This window comes from Mastomys coucha, unplaced genomic scaffold (genome assembly GCF_008632895.1).
Source record: "Mastomys coucha isolate ucsf_1 unplaced genomic scaffold, UCSF_Mcou_1 pScaffold22, whole genome shotgun sequence".
Classification (NCBI taxonomy): Eukaryota; Metazoa; Chordata; class Mammalia; order Rodentia; family Muridae; genus Mastomys; species Mastomys coucha.
In genome coordinates, this window is record NW_022196905.1 from 182,878,146 (window position 1) to 182,897,974 (window position 19,829).

Here is a 19,829-nt window from a genome sequence, read left to right on the forward strand (position 1 = left end):
GCTCACAGCCATCCATTGAACTGAGTACCCGGTCCCCAATGAAGGAGTTAGAGAAAGGACCTATGGAGTTGATAATTTTGCAGCCCCTTAGGTCGAACAACAATATGAACTAACTAGCATCCTCAGTGCTCCCAGGGTCTCAACCACCAACCAAGGACTGCACGTGGTGGGTCTGATTGTTCTGGCAGCACGTGTATAGTAGAGGATTGCCAATTTGATCATCAATAGGAGGAGAGGACCTTGGCCCTGTGAAGGTTCTGTGCCCCAGTGTAGGGGTATGCTAGGGCCAAGAAGTGGGAGACGATGGTGTGGCAGGCATGGGGAGGGTGGAGGCAACAGGGGTTTGTTCTTGTTGTTTTTGTTTGTTTCTTTGTTTTTTGGAAGGGAAACTGGGAAAGGAGAAATTTACATGTAAATAAAGAAAATATTCAATAAAAAAGTATTGAAAAAATAAAATAAAACATTGTCTATAAACACTTGGCATAAAATAAGGGGAAAATTAATTTTGATTAGATTATACTAAAATATTCAAAGTCTATTTGATTAAAATAACTTGGAGAACACTGATATTATATTTGTCTTCATGCTATCATAATATCAGTGAGTCTTCAAGCTATCAGAATATCAGTGACATGTGCTTGTTTTCAATTATCTGCAACTTGAACACAGAGGCTATGATGGTGAACACCCAGAGTAAAACATGATTTAAACTTGGGTTCTACTTTTTATTTGCCTATAATTTCCCCTTGGAGAAATAAACATTGTCTTTTAAAATCATTTTTATAAAATTTAAACTATAACCCTAGCATCTGTCTCAAAGTGTTATGTTAATTCAAATAGCATAGGAAAGCTATTCAATGTCATATACTACCTCTGCAGGTTGGTTAGCTTTATGTTCATTTTTGTTTTGTGGACAACTGTTTTTACATTTAAATGGAAAATTGGTGGTGATGGTTATTTTTCTAATTCATCGAAAAGGAGAGAAATGATGAAAATTTTTATGAGTTCAATAAGGTTTAACAGGTTCTGCAGTGCCTAGAAAAACAGTTGTTGCTCTAGCCCCCATGCAGTCGTTCTGGGGAGGTGGCATTTTACTCATCCTGGGATAAGGTCTTATAGTGGAAAGGGACAAAGGACTTGCCTAAAACAAGCAGCAAATACTGATTCATCCTCTGGAGAAGCCCAAGGTTCTTATTTCCTTCTTTACTGCCATACATAGCTTGATAGGTAGTATAAAGGAAATGAATAGAACTCAGGAAAACAAGTCAAAGTAATTCATCAGAGTCAATAAGCATCAATGTTACTAAAGTGTTGAAATCTTTTAATGATTCTAAGGTCATGGTTAAAAATATGAAAATTAATTTTGGTTTAACTTGAACTTTGCAAAATAATTCAAGTTAAATTATTGAACATTAAGTATTTGATAGACACTTTTAATGTATTTGATGATTTTTAAAGAGAGAATTACTTAGTTTCAATTTAGTAGACACAGGTCTAAATAGTACAGAAAGGGCTTGCATTCATTTATTTATTCGATTTTAGTTAGTTTATGTGTATGTGTGCCCCGGTATATGTATGTACATGGTACATCTGCAGTTGTCCACAGAGGTGAGCAAGAAAATGGTGTCAGATCTCCTGCGATTGCAGCCATAGGCAGTGGTGAGTCACCAGATAGTCTGGGAACTAAATGTGAATACTCAGACTCCAGTCCCTGACACTGTTGCTGATGCCAAGAAACACTTGCTGACAGGAGACTGGTATGGCTGTTACCTGAGAGGTTCTACTAACACCTGACCGATACAGATGCAGATACTCCTAGCCAACCATCAGACTAAGCTTGGGGACCAGAAAGGAAGAGCTTGGGGGAAGGACCAAAGGAGCTGAAGGGGATTGTAATTCCTTAGGAAGAACAGTATCAACTAACTGGACCACTCAGAGCCCCCAGTGACTAAACCTCATGGAGGGAGCCATGGCTCCAGATAATATGTAGCAGAGGATGGCCTTGTTGGGCATCAATGGGAGGGGAGACCCTTGGTTCTGTGGAGGCTTGATGTCCCAGTATAAGAGTATGCTAAAGTGGTGTGATGAGGTGGAAATGGGGTTGGGTGGGTGGAGGAGCACCCTCATAGAGGCAAAGGGTAGGGGATTGTGGGAGTACAGGATGGGGAGTTTATGAAAGGGTAACTGGGAAGGGGAATATCATATGAAAATGTAAACAAATAAAATGATTAATAAAAGAAAAAAGAAACAGCAGCAAGTGTTCTCATCCTCTGAGACACCTCTACAGCCCTTGCTTCCCTTGTTTTTAAAGCTTAAGGTTGAATGCATATTTTTGTGCTAAGGAGTTGAGAGAAGAATGAATAGAAAACATTGCAGTCACATTTAATGTGAACAACCGAGAAGTGTCATTTACTTAGGTGAGAGTAAAGGAAGGACAATCCAGAGACTGCCCCACCTGGGATTCCTTCCTATATACAATCACCAAACCCAGTCACTATTGTGGATGCCAGCAAGTGCTGGCTGACAGGAGCCTGATATAGCTGTCTCCTGAGAGGCTCTGCCAGTGCCTGACTAATACAGAAGTAGATGCTCACAGACATTCATTGGACTGAGTACAGGGTCCCCAATGAAGGAGCTAGAGAAAAGACCCAAGGAGCTGAAGGGGTTTGAAACCCCATAGGAGGAACAACAATATGAAGTGACCAGTGCTCCTAGAGCTCCCAGGGACTAAAGCACCAACCAAAGAGTACACGTGGTGGGACTCCTGGCTCCAGTTGTATATGTATCAGAGGATGGCCTAGTAAGGCATCAATGGGAGGAGAGGCCCTTGCTCCTGTATAGGCTCTATGCCCCAGTATAGGGAAATTCCAGGACCAGGAAGCAGGAGAGGGTGGGTTGTGAGCAGGGGGAGGGGGAGGGTACAGGGTTTTTTTTTCCAGAGGGGAAACTAGGAAAGGGGATATCATTTGAAATGTAAATAAAGAAAATATATAATAAAAAAGACAAGCATCTAAAGGGACACAATATTCTACAATATTCAACATTAGCACAAGATTGCCTGGAGGCCAGGAAATATGATAGTTGACTAAAACCACAGAAAATAACTAAGTGGTCAAATCTTTACTCTCTGCAACCAAGCCTCATGCCTTTGGGGAGAGATGCCATTTATCACATCATAAACCATAATATTCCCTATCAATTATTGTTGCAATTGCCCTTGTTAATTTACCAAAAAGTCATTTGTTTTTTTCCTTTGTGTTCCCTTTCTCCTTTCCTTTCCCTAGATTAGGTATGCAAGTTTCAAATTCTACCCACCTCTTTGAATTAGTTATAGGATCTTATTAGGGAACCTAGGATAGTACAGAAAACCACTATTTTCATCTCTTCAAATAAAGCATAATTAACTTTACATACACACAAATTCTGTGTCTGTGTCTGTGTGGTCTTTCCCCAGAGTTTCAATAAAATACCAATAAGAACCAGTTAAAGAAAAAAATAACATAGATTATGTGTTGCAGTAGTAAAGTGTTTTTATAGTACAAGAACCTAAGTTAATTGCTAGGACACAAATATATCCTATTATCGTTATTCACAAAATAAAACAATGCTTAACTGCGTCTACAACATTTTCAGATTATATTTTTATTATACATGGTTAAAAATGACTTCAAATATGTAGAAGTAATTTTTTTGTGAACATTGTGGCATTTTATATAAAGGGCTCCATGAACAGCATCTGAAGAGATCTTTGGGTCTCGAGAGATATTTGGGTCCCAAATATCTTTGGGACAGTATATTGCTGCAAGTAGGACCACACTATAAAAACAGTAGGCAAAAAAAAGAAAAAAAAAAGGCTTCACTAGAAGTTGTAAAGGATGCTGCAGACACTGGCTTGGCTGGCTGTCCCAAGTTGCTATTTTTGCAATAAGAGTCCAAGTTGAAGCTACATATAGTACAACCTCTGGATAAAGGCTAGACTCCACATTTTTTTCTTCTGTACTCTGTAGGATAAATCCACTTCTTTAAGGATACATCCATTCTTGTTATATTACCTGTATCTTTTCTAAGTAACATATCTACAGAGAGAAGACAGGCAATTGATCACTTTTCTCAATATACTCTAAGTCCCCATAAACAGTGAAAGTTTAGTTTCTCATTGTTCTGCCTCTTATATTCAAAACTTTCTTCAAAAACAAAAACATGAGCTGGCGAGATCAATGGTTAGAGTCCTTGCTGTTTTGCTAGAGGACTCAGATTTAGTTCCTAGTACCTATGCCTCAACACACTCCTGTGAGTAACTTCAGTTGTGTGAAATCCTGTGTGTGTGTTTTGTTGTGTGTGTGTGTGTGTGTTTTTTATTGACCTTCACAGGCACCATACAACTGTGTGGTACAAGCAAAAATACTTATAAACATAAAATATAATAAACAAATAATAAGAAAAGAAAATAGAAGTAGAAAAATAAAACCAAAGACCACAAGTCTACGCAGTAAGCCATTCCATCAGAAATATTTCTGAGTATTGGGGTGGGGGAGGCTTACAGTAAAGTACAGATATGAATATGCAAATACTCATATTTTAAAACTTCATTCATAAAAATTCAGTATAATTCATTTTACGTTCCTTAATCTCTCTCTCTGTCCCTCCCTCCCTCCCTCCCCACCACTCTCTGTGGTATCTCCTGTGCTGTGAAGCCTTGCTCAGAGTTCTTACCACAGGAGGTGTTGTCTTATTTGGAATCATTATCAATGACTCTGGGTTGCTTTTGTTAAGCCATAAACAAGCACATTTAGATTTGATCACATTTTCTTCTAAGGCATTTAGACTCTTCCTGGTTCACTTCCACTGAATGGTTCTTGTTTCTTCTCTGACATATATAACTTAGCACCAGGCCGTTCCAGTCGTAAGATTTGTATGTGGTTGATAGTCTTGTCTGTCATTAAGTTCTTAATACACCATGATGAACAGGCAGTTTTAACTGTTATCTCAGACTTCGTTCAAGCACAGCAAGCTAACAGAGTCGCCTTGATGTGTGTAGGCTCTGTCTCCTCTCATTTGTAATCATATCTGAGCGAGGATAAGGAACCAAATGTTGGAATTGTGAACAAATTCAGATTGTCTTACAAAGAGGAATAGTGAATAGACCAGGGAATGTGCTATCATTGGTAAGAAGTGGGCCTGTTCAACTGAGGTTTGTGACTATGACTTATAGCAAAATCACTGAACATACTTCTCTGACATTTTTCTAGCCAAGTTAGTTTTATCTAGGATACTAACAAAATATGAGGAGACTGAAATTTTACCAGGGTAAAGTTTTTAATCAATCAGGTATTCTGGAACAAAAGTGGGATAAAGGAATAAACAGCAATAAAAAGAGGTAATTATATTAAATATTTTAAATCAGATATTTAATATCAGCATGGTAGATATTTAAAGTCCAAGGAATAAGAAATTTGTAATTCGTAAAAGAGGATGTTTTATAGCCAGCCTCAGAACTGAAATGTCTGTTGGAGAGAGGAGCAAGACACTTGGCTAGGGAAACTAAGGAAATTTACAAGCCTCAGGAAGATCCTGAATTTTACAAGATTACATGTTCCCCTTTGCCTAATGTTATATAAACTATAATAACTGGCAGGTAGAATACTTTGACCTGCAGAGCTCCTGCTAAGGAGCTGTATGCAGCTTTTGTGAACCACTGCCTGTGACAAGGTAGACTTTACAAATATGCAGCTTTATTTTTGATAATTGGTTTTATTAAACATAAATCTTATTCATAAGGAGGGAAGACTAGGTTAAGGATAAGTCTATAATTGATAAAGAAGTCTCCCCCGCTCTAGGAATAACTGTTCACCTCTCTACAATAAACTCACTGGTCATCAAGCTGGGTTTGAGTGGAATTAAGAATTTGGTCTCTCATGGATAACTTCATGAATGGAAGTAATCAGATTTACTCAGTTACAGTGTCTGAAATACTGGTTTAATGTTACTATAAAGATGATGAAAATGTAGGAAGTAGTAGACACCTACTTGAACTTATAATATTTTTAGTATTAAATCATGTGGAATTTTGATCAGTTGCTTTACAAATTACTCTAGTAAACTCGTAGGATTATTTCCACTTCTTTCTTTATTCTTTTAATATGTAAAGAAATAACAGCTTTTGTCACATTTCATTTTGGGAGCTTCATTTACCAGCATGTAGTGTTCTTAAGTATGTTAAAAAGAAAGAAGGCTTAAGTCCTGACAAATAAGTTTGCAGAGTGCTACTTTACATTCCTTTAAAACATTATCTAATTTGTTCTACACAATAATTTTTCATTACTAGACAACAAAGATATATCATATAAAATTATTTTAAAATATTCCTAAAATAATAAATTCCAAGTTGAAATGTGTGAAAATATAATCAATCCAATAAAGGGTTATTTCTAATTGGTTTGCAGAGAAAGATTTCTATAGCAACAGGTAACAAAGTGTCCTGTTTATGCAGGTAGAACTGTCATTTTGAAGGATCTGAATATTTATAACTTTGCTACTATGATTTTCAAAACCTAAGTAAAATATAACATCAAACTAAAGACATGGTAACTTTCTTGGTAAAGAGCGTCAACCTCAAAAGAATGTAGAAAACAGAAGTCAAATGATAAGTTAAGTTGAATTTTAGTTAATTAATAAGCACAAACAATTCAAATATTTTCGGCGTGAGTCCCTTTTATGCCCCCAATACTCTTACTTCCCTTTAAGTGAGAGTCCTCTCTAGCCAAAGTCACTAGGGATTTATTTGGATTTGCATGCGTGCGTAAGTTGTACTTGTCACTGAGAGAGGCTGTGCATCCCAGGAGAACTGAGGTTTCTCAATGAAAGGGTCTTAGAAAACCTGCCTGCAGGACACAAGCTTTGGAATGATGATTCTGGAAAGAGAGGATGCTAACCAGACTTCATATGATTCTAATTCAAAGATCACGGAAGTCTATAGCTGTGTTATCATCAAGTTTCTGATCTGATTTTGAATTAAACTATTTCATCCAGTTCTCAGACAAAATCTAAAAGCATGGAATAAGGAGTGGTGATTGATACATGCAAGAGTTGAAATAATAGTCTATGTTATTCATTATTTTTTTAAAAATTCAATTTTGCCTTCATAGGACCAAGGATCTCTCCTCCCAGAGATGCCTGACAAGGCCATCCTCTGTTACATATGCAGCTGAAGCCAGGGATCCCTCCATGTGTACTCCTTGGTTGGTGGTTTAGTCCCTGGGAACTCTGGAGGGTTCTGGTTGATAAATATTATTGTTCTTCCTATGGGGTTGCAAACCCCTTCAGCTCCTTCAGTCCATTATCTAACTCCTCCATTAGGGAACCCATTGAGGACTCCATTGGGGACCCTGTGCTCAGTCCAATGGTTGACTGCAAGCATCCTTTCTCTGTATTTGTCAGGCTCTGTAGGGGAATTCGAGGGTGGGGAGGCAGGAGTAGGCCGGTGAGTGGGGGAATACCCCCATAGAAGCAGGGGAGGATGGATGGAATAGGGAGTTTCTGGGGGGTGACCAAGAAAGAAGATAACATTTTAAATGTAAATAATGAAAATATCCAATAAAAAATAAATAAATAAATACAAATTCAATTTCAGTTAGTTAATAATTATCAGATTATTGAATTATAGCCAGAAAAGTTATGTTTGTCTAGAGTGTATGATAATTTAAAAAGTTGCTTACCTTGCCCATGTGTTTAATACTTAAATATAGATGTAGCTTATCTACTGAGTAAAAGGAAAAAAAACATTAATAATCAATTTATGATGAAATCATATTTACATATCTCCAATATACATTTTGCCTGTTTCTACTGACTTCTGGCAAGAACAGAAGTTTGGGTTAACTGTATTTCATTATATATAACCTAATTTCTTTCTTTCTTTTTTTTCCCTTTGTTCAGGCTGGCTTCAAATTTGTGACCCTCCTGTGTTCACCAGCAAATCCTACCAGTATGAGGCACTACAACTGGCTTCTTTTGAATTTATTTATTTATTTATTTATTTATTTATTTATTTATCTACACATATGTAGTGCCTTTATTTATCTGCACTACATGTGTGTCTGCAGAAGTCAGAAGAAGGGATCAGATCCCTTGGAACTGGAGTTATAGACAGTTGTGTACTGCCATACAGGTACTGGGAATTGAACTCAGGTCCTCTGGTAGAGCAGCTAATGTTTTTAACCATTGAGCCATCCCTCTAGCCCTAGCCTACTTTCTTAACTATATATTCTTGTTCCTTTCTATATAGTCTAAGGAAGTATAAAGACCATTGGACAATTTTCAGTGGGACAAAAAAATCAAAGTCAAGTAGCAAAAATGTGGAAGTCAATGATTAATCATAAAGCATGGAACATTCATTCAAATTTTATACCTTTTGCCAACAAAGCATCTTATAAATTCAATAGAAAAATATTCAAAGAAGAACTAGTACATTTCTGAGAGACTTAGAGGACTCAGGAGGAGTTGGAAGTAGGAGATATTGGAACAGAAATGATATGAATACAGTATTCTTTTACTAGAATCTAGATAATACTGTGTTAATTTTTTTATGAGAAGAGTTTAATAAAATATAAAATGTATGACTGTGCTTTTTTACAAATATCTTTGTGGTGGTATATATGCCAATGCATCCAATAGGAATGTATATTTGGAGGTAGTTCAGAATACAGAGTAGAAATAATATATTAAAATATTTTATCAAGTTTTCTTTCTGACATAATAGAGAAAAATCCAAAGTAGTACTGACAATGCTTCTGCTTTCAATATTTAAACGTGCATATATTGCTATATATGCTGATCTCTGTTGATTAACATAAGAAATAATAAGTAAAATAGAGATGTAGAGGGCTCTAAAATGAAGAAGTCTGGGTCTAGAGTCTAAGTCTATACTACTTAGGATTGTGACCTGACACATTTATACACATTTATACACACTTATTTCTTTGCTTGTTTGATTTTTCTTTTGGTTCATTTAATTATTATTTTAATTGAAAATGTTTTATTGAATTTATTTTGCTCATGTTTCTCTCCCCCAATTTATCTAAGATCTTCCCCCACCTTCCTATCCACCCAACTCAGTGTTCTTTTTCTCTCTTTTTAAAGCAAACAACCAAATAAAATAAAGCAAGAAATACACAAAAAAACTCATAGGAAAAATGGAAAGAGAAAATAAACAAACAAAGACTAATCAGATATAAAATGCCAAAAATAAAAGTCTATTAAAAAATTCAGTTGCGTTCATTTTGCGTTGGCTAAAGCATCAGCTCTGAAGCATAGTTATACCTAGTGAGATTATGTTGGAGAAAACTGATGATTTTTTTTTTTTTGCCAAAGTGTATCAGTCGCAAATGATTTCGTGGTTAGAAGTGAGAGCCTGTGTCCATTTGTCACTCTTAGTGCTGGGACCCCCATCTGGCTTGAATCTGTGTAGGCCTTATTCATGCTGCCCCAGTCTCTGTGTGTTTATATGGTCATCAATCTTGTGTCTGGATGAAAGTTTTCGTGGAACCGTCCAACACCTTTGGATTTTAAGTCTTTCTGCCTCCCTTTTTACATAGACTACTGAGCCTTAAAGAGATGAGTTTGATAAAGACATCCCATTTAGGATTGAGTGTTCCAAAGTTGCTCACTCTGTGCACATTGTCCAGTTTCAGTTCTCTGTGTTAGTTCCCATATACTACACTAAGGACCATCTTTGAGGTGGGCTGAGCAAGGAGCTGATCTGGGGCATAGCAGTATGTCTTTAGAATTAATTTTTGTTGTTATCTCCCTATAGCAGAATAATAGTAATAGGCTTTCCCATAGGCCCCTGACTTATCTAATCTCAGATATTTGGCCATGTTACGGGTATGAGTTTTAGCTCATGGAATCCAATCAAAGTATTTGCTTACTCCCATAATAGATGTGTCTATATTATACCAGTGTATCCAGCAGCCGGGTCACTGTTGTGGGCCTCAGTCTTTATAGCAGACTCATCTCCAGAATAACATGAAGAGTAGCTATTGAACCATGTACCATGGTATGATAGTCAATAGGGGTGAAGCTTCTAGTTAGGCACCAGTTCAAATTCTCTGTGTTCAGTGACATGTGTAAGTGCTGTCTCCAGTGCCATAACTGTACCCATCAGGTAGTAGAGAGAAAACAATAGCCTTGGCAATAGGGTGTGATGTTTGAGGGTTTCTATGAGGTCCCTTAAGCCCATGATTAGACAACATGCATTCATTCTTGGCACTCATGGTTACCCTTGGTACTAAAATGTTTAGTTGGGGCATTGTCTCCCTATAGTTTAGTTACTTCATTCAGATTTCTTTCATAAATGTATCTATTTTAGGAGGTGTTTGCAATTATAGGTTTCCAAATAACTCTTCAAATGGCCTTCAGCATTTGTTATTTCTACCCATATTTCCTCTTTTACCCTTCTCTTCAATCCCCTCCCTACTTAATCCTCCAATTCTCATTCATTCTTTTCCCTCCATAACTATATATTCTATTTCCTCTTCCTTGGGAGACTTTTCCTTTTGCTTAATCCATTACTAGTTACCAAAATCTTTAAATCTCTTGCCTTGTATTGTATGATATATATTGAAGCCATACAATCTTCAATAGTTATAATATTTATTCTCTTGGTTCTGAGTTACTGCATTCAGGATGTTTTTGTTTTTGTTTTTGTTTTTCAGCTCCATCTGTAAAACTGTGAATTTCATAAGTACATGTTTCTTAACATCTGAATACTATTTGCTTATTTAATGTAAAATGTTTTCATTACCCACTCATTAGTTAATGGATACTTGAGCTAGTTCCAATTTCTGGCTATTATGAGTAAAGCACCAATAAATATGGATGCTCAACTGTTTCTAAAGCAGTCTATAGAGAAGGATACATTCTCAATCTCTCGAAGCTTTTTGTATTTTCACCATTATAATTACATCATCATAACTACAAGTGGCAAGGAATATTTTCCTTAGAGGTCTTTGTAAAGAATTATTAGATAATATATTAAGCTCTATAGCACAGATTAATAGCATAAATATCAAATTATCTTAGCTAAGAATTATGTTACTCTTTCCAATGCCCAGAAGTTTTGAAGTAATATCAGAACCAATTAGGATCAATGAATAAATATTCACTAGGTGGTTCAAATATAACTAATATTTCTAGTAACTTTTTCAGGAATACATTATAACTAAAGGAAATAAGACAAATATGAATTCCATGTGAATGTACATATATATGTTTGTATATAAATGTATTTATACCTATATGAATATATGTATTGGCATGTATATATATACATATATATGACTGCATATACATTAAAGTCTAGTAACCATTAAAATATTTTGTAAATATACTACAAATGGATTTTTTATTAGATAATTGAATATAATTTTAAAATAAATGTTGTTTTACAATATTGAGCTGCAATGATTTCACACAAATTATAGTTTACTTTTTATATCTCAAATACACATCTGTCATAATAAAAAGATAATTTTTCCAACACATAATATTGATTTGGTTTTATCTTTCTCATCCATATGCCTCTAATTTGTTTATTTTTTTTTGGTCTAATACCTTAATGTAAAAAAAAATGTATGCTTGAATTATTAGTGATAATTTCTGAGAATAAATACAGTTATCTTATAGTAAGCATATATATACACACATATACACACACACATATATATACATATACATATATATGCATACATATAATATGACTATAGTCATTTAAGCAACCAAGTCTGTAGGCAACCCTCACTGAGGCTTTATGAATAGAAGGGGTAGTGTTACGAAAATAGGGTGTAATGAATCTCTTCTATTAGGATACAAACCATAAATTCATCAGTTTTGCTTAGTTTACTGCTTATGTATTTCTAGACATTACAACTTTGTCTGATTATAGTCAAATGACCAGAAAAATTTCAACTGAATACAGAAATAAGCTTCTTTGTAATGTATATGTTGCCAAAATATGAAACAGGATACGGAGTATGGTAATTCTGGCTACATAAAATTCAATTCACAATTTATACAATTAATTGAATGCTTTACAAAATGCCAGCCTATACTTTATATTATTAAATAAACAATTAAATAGTTACACTAAATTAAAGACCCAAGGGAAGTAAAGTCAAGACTGCAATAGATCTAAAGTATCTGGAATGTCTTATGCTAAGTAACGTATCATGACACAATTATCTTCTAGTAAATAAAGAGAACTCAGTCTATCATTTTAATAACATTATAATTATTAATATAGTTTTGCTAGGGAATGTTCTAAATAATTTCCATTCTTGTGACAATTAAACCACACATTTATCAGATATCTCATGTTTACCTGAAATCGTTTATTAGTGACTTTTCAATGTAGAAAATAAAGTATTTTTATTCTGTTTTATTTAACCTTTTAGAGCTTAGAATTCAGCTCAGTGAGCTGTTTTGGATGAACTTATTTTAAAGGTTATAAGAACTTTATTGTGGCATACTAAAATAATAAATTCATTTCAATTTACCAATATGTTATACCCAGTAAATAAAGTTTTCTATGGCTCACACTCATACACCTTGTTAACCCTTTCTTAGAAGAACATGGCTTGCCCCTAGCATTTATCTAAGTAAGTAGAGTTGTGTGAGGATACAAACTTGCAATATTTAGTTGCTCATCAATTTTGTCTTGTTTTTTTGTTTGTTTGTTTGTTTTTCATTTGCACAGAATTATCAGTGAGCTTTTCATTTGATCATTATGGGTATTAAGATACAGAAACCACAATAATAAGGAAAATTCGAAAAGAAGTAAAGGAAATGAGAGATGATATTAACAAATCTTCATGATTAATAGCCATGGCTTTTTATATTTTGCTGAAAAAGGTTTGTAATGGATTTGAGTGCTTCAGCTCTAGCAAAAATGTAAAGATCTATCGAACAACTATGCACTCTACTTCATTCACTTGTAATAATTGGGTGAACTATCCAATGATCTGAATTATCAGCTTTATTTGCATTTAATGCAGTCATTGAAACACTTGGACTTACATACTTATTTTTATTATTTTTACCTATTTATGTAGTGTAATTAATTATAGTTATATGATGAAAATACTGGTTCTGACTAAATTTAAGACCCATCTAGTATTTCTTTAGGCTTTATGATTATAAATGAAAATAGTCTGTCTTAATGTTCTAATCGAGAGAAGGTAACAGATTCTAAGCAATGCGACTGCTGAAGCTTGTTCATAAAAGTGAAAATGTCTTCACCCAGAGAGTTTCATACATTTATCACTTCTTCCCTCAACTCACCCTAGTGTTCCTATACCACCTTCCTCTAAATTTCATGTATTCTTTTTATTTTTAATAACCCAGTGATTCTATTTATTGCTGCATCTGTGTTCATGAGTATATGATCACCCACTGTGGCATCAGCAATGAAGCAGTGGCCACATCTAAAAAGAAGAGTGATTCTCCTTCCTTCCTTCAGCATCTGTCAAGCAGTAATAGGAGTAGTACCCTAGGGATTCCTCCCCACATATGTTGGAATTCTGACTAGTTTAATCTTATGAAAGTCTTTTGAACTCTACCCCAAATGCTGAGGTCATGCATGTAACAGTCATATCATGACCAGAATCTTCATTCTATACCTCTCTTCCAGCTTCATGTACTTATTGTTTATGTGTACCCTCTTCAAGGTTCCTTATATCTGGGATGGTGGAAGGCTGACAGAGATAACCCATCATAGCTGATTAGTCAGTCATTTATATGTAGTTCTTTGACCAGTTATAAGTCTTTGCAGTAGCTACAACATACTACTAAAAGAGGATTCCCTGATCTAAGACTAGCAAAATGTTATGGCTTTAAACATAAACAAGTGCTTTAAATGCAGTTTGACAGCATGCCAGTTTCCCCTATGAGGATCTTCTCAGTCATAGGATTTTGAAAAGATTCGCAACACCATGCATAAAACCATTCCATTGAAACGGGCCTTATATCCACATGGAGAGGCTAGTTACCCCAGTACCTATCACGCCACTCTTGCAGCCTGGTCATATCTTCAAGCAAGACAGTCTTCTAGCATGCACCAGAGTAAGACTACAGATGCTTTTTCTCCCCCAGCAGCCTCACAAAAACTTCTGGGCCTTTCTTACATAATACCCGCTTTTGAAATCTAAGCTGATCTTATGGTGAGCAAACCCAGATATCAGAGATCATGTGTAGAAGTTTTGACCACTAATACTAGCACCAAGTAAAGCCTCCTGCACAGCAAGGACTGAGGGAGACATATGAATGAGCATAAAAGGATTTGCAACCCCATAGGAAGAACAATATCAACCAATCAGACCCCCCAGAACTCCCAGGGACTAAGCCATCAACAAAGGAGTACACATGGCTCCAGCTGTATATGTAGCATAGGATGGCCTTATTAGGCACCAATGGAAGGAGAGGTCTTTGGTCCTATGAACGCTCAATGCCCCAGTGTAGTGGAATAGAGGGCAGGGAGGTAGGTGGGGTTGGTGGGGAAAGGAACACCCTTATAGAAGCAGGGGGAGGGAGGATGTGATAGGGTGTTTCCAGGGGGGAGGGAAACAGGGAAAAGGGATAACATTTGAAATGTAAATAAAGAAAATATCCAATAAAAATGTAAGTAATTTAAAAAGGGGTTATAATGTAATTGGATGTAATTTATCAGCAGAAGGGGATTGAAGCAGGGCTAAACAGTAACACTGAGCCATGTTCAATAGGGTTATTATTTGTAGCCATCAGTTTGATTTATTAAATATTTTGATATACCAACTTTAATTAAAAAATGTGCATGCTTCTAATACGGTTTCTCATTTTCCTGTATCCTTATAGATCAATTGAAAAATAAGTCATATGGAAGAAGGCTGTTGGTTACTTTTATTGTGAAATTTCCTGATTAAGTTAGTAGCTCAAAGGCCATTGATGAGTAATTCTTACAACTGGCAATTTGCTATATATAAGTAGTTGGATTCTTATATTTGAAGTGTGACTATAGATATCCTACTGCAAATGTTTTGCGTACATTTATCTAAAAAAAGTAAAATTTATGTGAATTATTAAAAATCTCACAGGATTCCTGAATCTGAGTGATTAAGACAAAATGTATGCCTCTACTTTTCAGTATCAGAAAGATTATTTTTCTCTAGGAATAGATACTACTCGTTTCAGTATTTTGTACATTACTAATCTCTATTAACACAATTACTTGAATACCCGGTCTCCTCATTTTAGTGGAATAATTTATTGCTTAAAATTAGTTTAAATTTTAAAATTATCTTTTCTCTGCAGCAATTGCCTATCTCTCTAGTAATTATGTGGTACATTCATTAAAGAAAGTTTATTTTTGTTTTGAGATCAGAGTTCTTCACTACATAATTGCTCTGGTGCACTCTCCACAAAGACAGAAGCTAGTTATTTTCAGTAATTGGGATACTAATGAGTGTGTAGACTTTTTGCAATGACAGAAGAACAAAAATACAGAACACAGAAAAAAGCCAGACACAGTAAAGGCCATAACCCTGGTAGTTATAGCCTCAAATGACTCAATATCACTATCAGAGTATCAGGGTCCTGTTTCCGTAATGAGTAGTTAACTTCACCTTTTGGGGTATCTGTCAGATTTTTCTTTAGACTAGTTATAGAGTCCTTTATTTCTTGGAAATTTTTAGTCTCCAAAATTATTTGGATTTGGTAATCTATGGCTTTTCAATATAACCTTTGAATATATTTTATCTTTTGTCATGGGTTGTTTTTGTCTCCTTTTGTTTTTTATTCTACACTAAACTGGTTTTTAGATATATCCAAATTTAAGATGGTTAATTCTTTGTTAACAATTTATCTTTATTTTAGTGCAAATTATTTATGTAAGAAGCTGTCCAGTTTATCTAGTCAAGATTAGCTTATTTATTTTAATGCACATGGTATTTTATGTTTCTATAGAGTTTTGCAGTTCCATTTCCCGTTTTCCAGATAATTGTTTAAAAGAGTATTTTATGATGTTTAATTGTCCATATTACAGAGACATTTTTACAGATTAAAGAGACCAAGTGTCATACCATACAGCAAAAATATTATTGCTTATAGTATAACTAATAGATGATTTTTTTACTTCATTGTTGATAACAAAACAATCATGAAATTATTAATAACTATATCAGATGGTATCTTATTTTGAATTCATACAAACATACAGTATCCATAATGTTTTGAAATTCATCCATTCTTAGTTTGAACTTGCTCATTTCAAATGATTTCTTCATATCTTCTCTTTGATATTTGCATTTCTCCATCAATTATGTCATATTTTCACTTGTGGTATACAGAGTGACAGGAGTCAGTGTTGTGGTAAATATCATTTGGGGGTTTTTACCCTACCTTAGATAATTCAGTTGCCAAATAAATGACTCCAAATTTTTATATTTATAATAAGCCTTAAAGCATTAGAGCTGGGAAGATATCAACCCTCTATACAATCATGAAATTTTGAATAAATTATGTATTCTGTCCAGTCCCCTGTCAATAACCCCATGATATGACTTGGTATGTTCAGTGTGGGCTATTCTTATTCCAACAGGCCAGCCCTCAGGAGCATGTGCTCCCAAGCCACGCTACCCTATGGTGACTTCTTTCTTCTTCCTCTCCCTCTCCTGTGGTCCCTGCCTGAGATCCTAAGCCCCAGAATGTTCAGCCCCACTGACCTCTCTTTTCCCAGTTATAGGTTGTAGGAATCTTTATTGACCAATTATTGATAACTTAGGGTGGGAGGTTTTCACACCAAAAGCTGGTGTATGTGAGGATCTGCTCATACTGGAGCAACCAGATCTTGTGGTACAGGATTCACCATTTGAATAAAGCAGCAGCAGACCGACCTCCTATAAACCAAATTAATGGAGAAGTTCCACGTTTCCCTTTTCTTGCCATATTTTCTATTTGTCACATTCCTTCTTCACCAGTGGCAAAGTACTTGAAATTCTAGGAACACATATTTCTGTATTCATCATAGTCTCCTGTCTTAAAAGCTCATCTTCATTAACCTTCTATACTCTCAGACTCCATTTTACCTCTGCTTTCCAAGTTCACCCACAGTGCTTCCTTTTCCTAAGTTTACTAGATCACTTTTTTGATGTGTAATGCATTATTATAATATGTAGTACTTCTCACCTGATACTACTCTTAAGGTCATTCATTATTTCTCTCTTATATCACCTAAGCCATTTGGAAAAAGAAAGTGCACCATTTGCCTCAGGACATGCCCTTATGGCTGTGCTGAAGGCCAGCTTTCATAGGTCAGGTACTGAGGGAAATATATGGAGTGGCACTAATCACTTAGCAGACTATTCTCTGAGGGAGCAAAACTTCATGTCCCAGGGCCAGCAAAAAAAGGGGGACCATAACACAACATGTATGCACATGTGCATGCACACACACACACACACACACACACACACATATACACACACACACACACAAACACACATACACAAACACACATAAACACACACACACATATAACACACACATGCACACACACACACACACACATACACACACACACACAAACGCACATACACACATACACAAACACACATAAACACACACACATATAACACACACATACACACACATAGACACACACACATATACACACATACATACACATACACACACATATACAAATACACACACACATAAACACACATACACACACATACACACACACATAAACACACATACACACATACACAAACACACATAAACACACACACACATACACACACACATACACACACATACATACACATACACACACACATACAAATACACACACACATACAAACACACACACACACACACACACATACATACACACACTTACTTGATAGAAGAAACAAGGTTCCACCAACTTTATTTTTTTCTCTCGCATAGCTTATATCCCCCAGCAAAATCTCTCAAGTAGTATAGAAATTACAATGTGGTTACATTCTATTTTTCTTTAAGTGAATGATTACAATAAGTACAAGTGAAAAGCAGCATGTTTGCCAATATGCTTACATGATTAAATATTTTATGTATTACAGGTGGAAAAGCCAAATGATTCCCAAGGGCCAACGTACATTCATGTTGAAGTAACTTTTATAGATTAACAAAGTATAAGCAAGCACAGTATTTTTCTCAGCGGTACCTTTACTGGCAGGCTGTAATTTGTGGTTACAAAGAAAGGATCAATCATTTTATTATTTATCTTAAAAAATAATCTTATAAAAATTCTTAAAGGAATCATAAATCTAAACTTTTATATCAAAAACAGTCAGTCATTTATACTCTAAATCCCTAGGGTGAACACCTACTCATTAACAAGTTTTTATTAAATCATATCAGAAAGCTGGGGCCAAAATGGGTACAAGCAATTACTCATCACCTTGATCACCAGTCCAGCTTTAGCGCGAAAGGCACATCAGTGTTAGATGAGCTGCCGCTGTTCTTGTTCTATGACCTTAAAGAGTGTGCCTTACTGAATTTTATATTGTTCTCCAAGGGTTTTTGCATCAAAGCCATTAACAGAACTATTTTATCCTAAGTATCTAACAATCTACATCTTTAAATTCTTTGTAAGGGTGATGGTAGAATCCAATGGTAATACTTGGAAAAGATCAGTCACTATTATTTTAAGTGTCAATGAGAGCCTGGAAACCACCTTAGAACTTTTATACAACTTATGAGGGATGACCATGAAGGCAACATGCAGGGTAAAACTCAGTAACATCATGAAGTCCTTGGAACCATAGTTCTCAGGGCTCTTCCTCCCTGAGGCACACCCACTGTTGTGTTAAAGTGTGGGCTGTCCTTCATGAGTTCTCAAGTTTTTATTCCTCTCACATAACCCTTGAAAGTCCTAAAAGGTAATTTAGTCCTTCCTTGTGTGGAAAGCTGAGGAGAGACAAACTCCTCATTATCACTGATGGGTTAAGAGTCGCACCAAATTGTTAAATTCACAAATTAGATTACCAAGGTAAAGACGGCATTATCAGGCAGGCCAGTTTTCATGTTGATCACATTTGACAGCCAATGGCGAGGTCTAACATTAATTTCAAAGCCATCAAAGCTGTGGGGGTGTCATTAGTAAAGCAAGGAAACACTGCAAATGGTAATGAGAAATGGAAACTAAGTGTTCTGCGGTTCCCAAATGTCACAAGTGGAGCAAACATCACTCACCCACTTGTCTTCTCCACTTTACTGTTCTTATTTTCTGCTATCCAGCCTTCAAATCTCCTGTTGTGTTTTCTATTAAGCAATGTGAAGATTTCAAACTTGTCAAGTTTTTAAAAGACTATTTCCTAAAATAGAGATAGAATTTTATTGTTTTTGAGTCCAATGAGGTTTGGGTATTTGGTAGATATTTGGGTATGGTGACTCATTTGTTATATGTTAGGATATGTATTTAGAGTATGTATATGAAAAGTTTTATTCAATTTATCTCTTTAGCTCATCTATCTATCTATCTATCTATCTATCTATCTATCTATCTATCTATCTGTACTTTACTCACGGAACCATCTCCCCAGCCTTAAAGTGTGCTTTTTGATAGCTTCATGTATCTGTATACTACATGAGACTTTGTATAGATGACAGGTTGAAAGCCAGCGGCATGTCATGTCAGTGAGAGGTTTATTTTCTCTAGCTATGTCATTGCTATCAGAGCTCCAGATAACTGTGAGTAAAAACCTAAAGGAGCCCCTTTTCTTGGGCAAGGTGAGGCAATACGCCATATAAAAATGAGT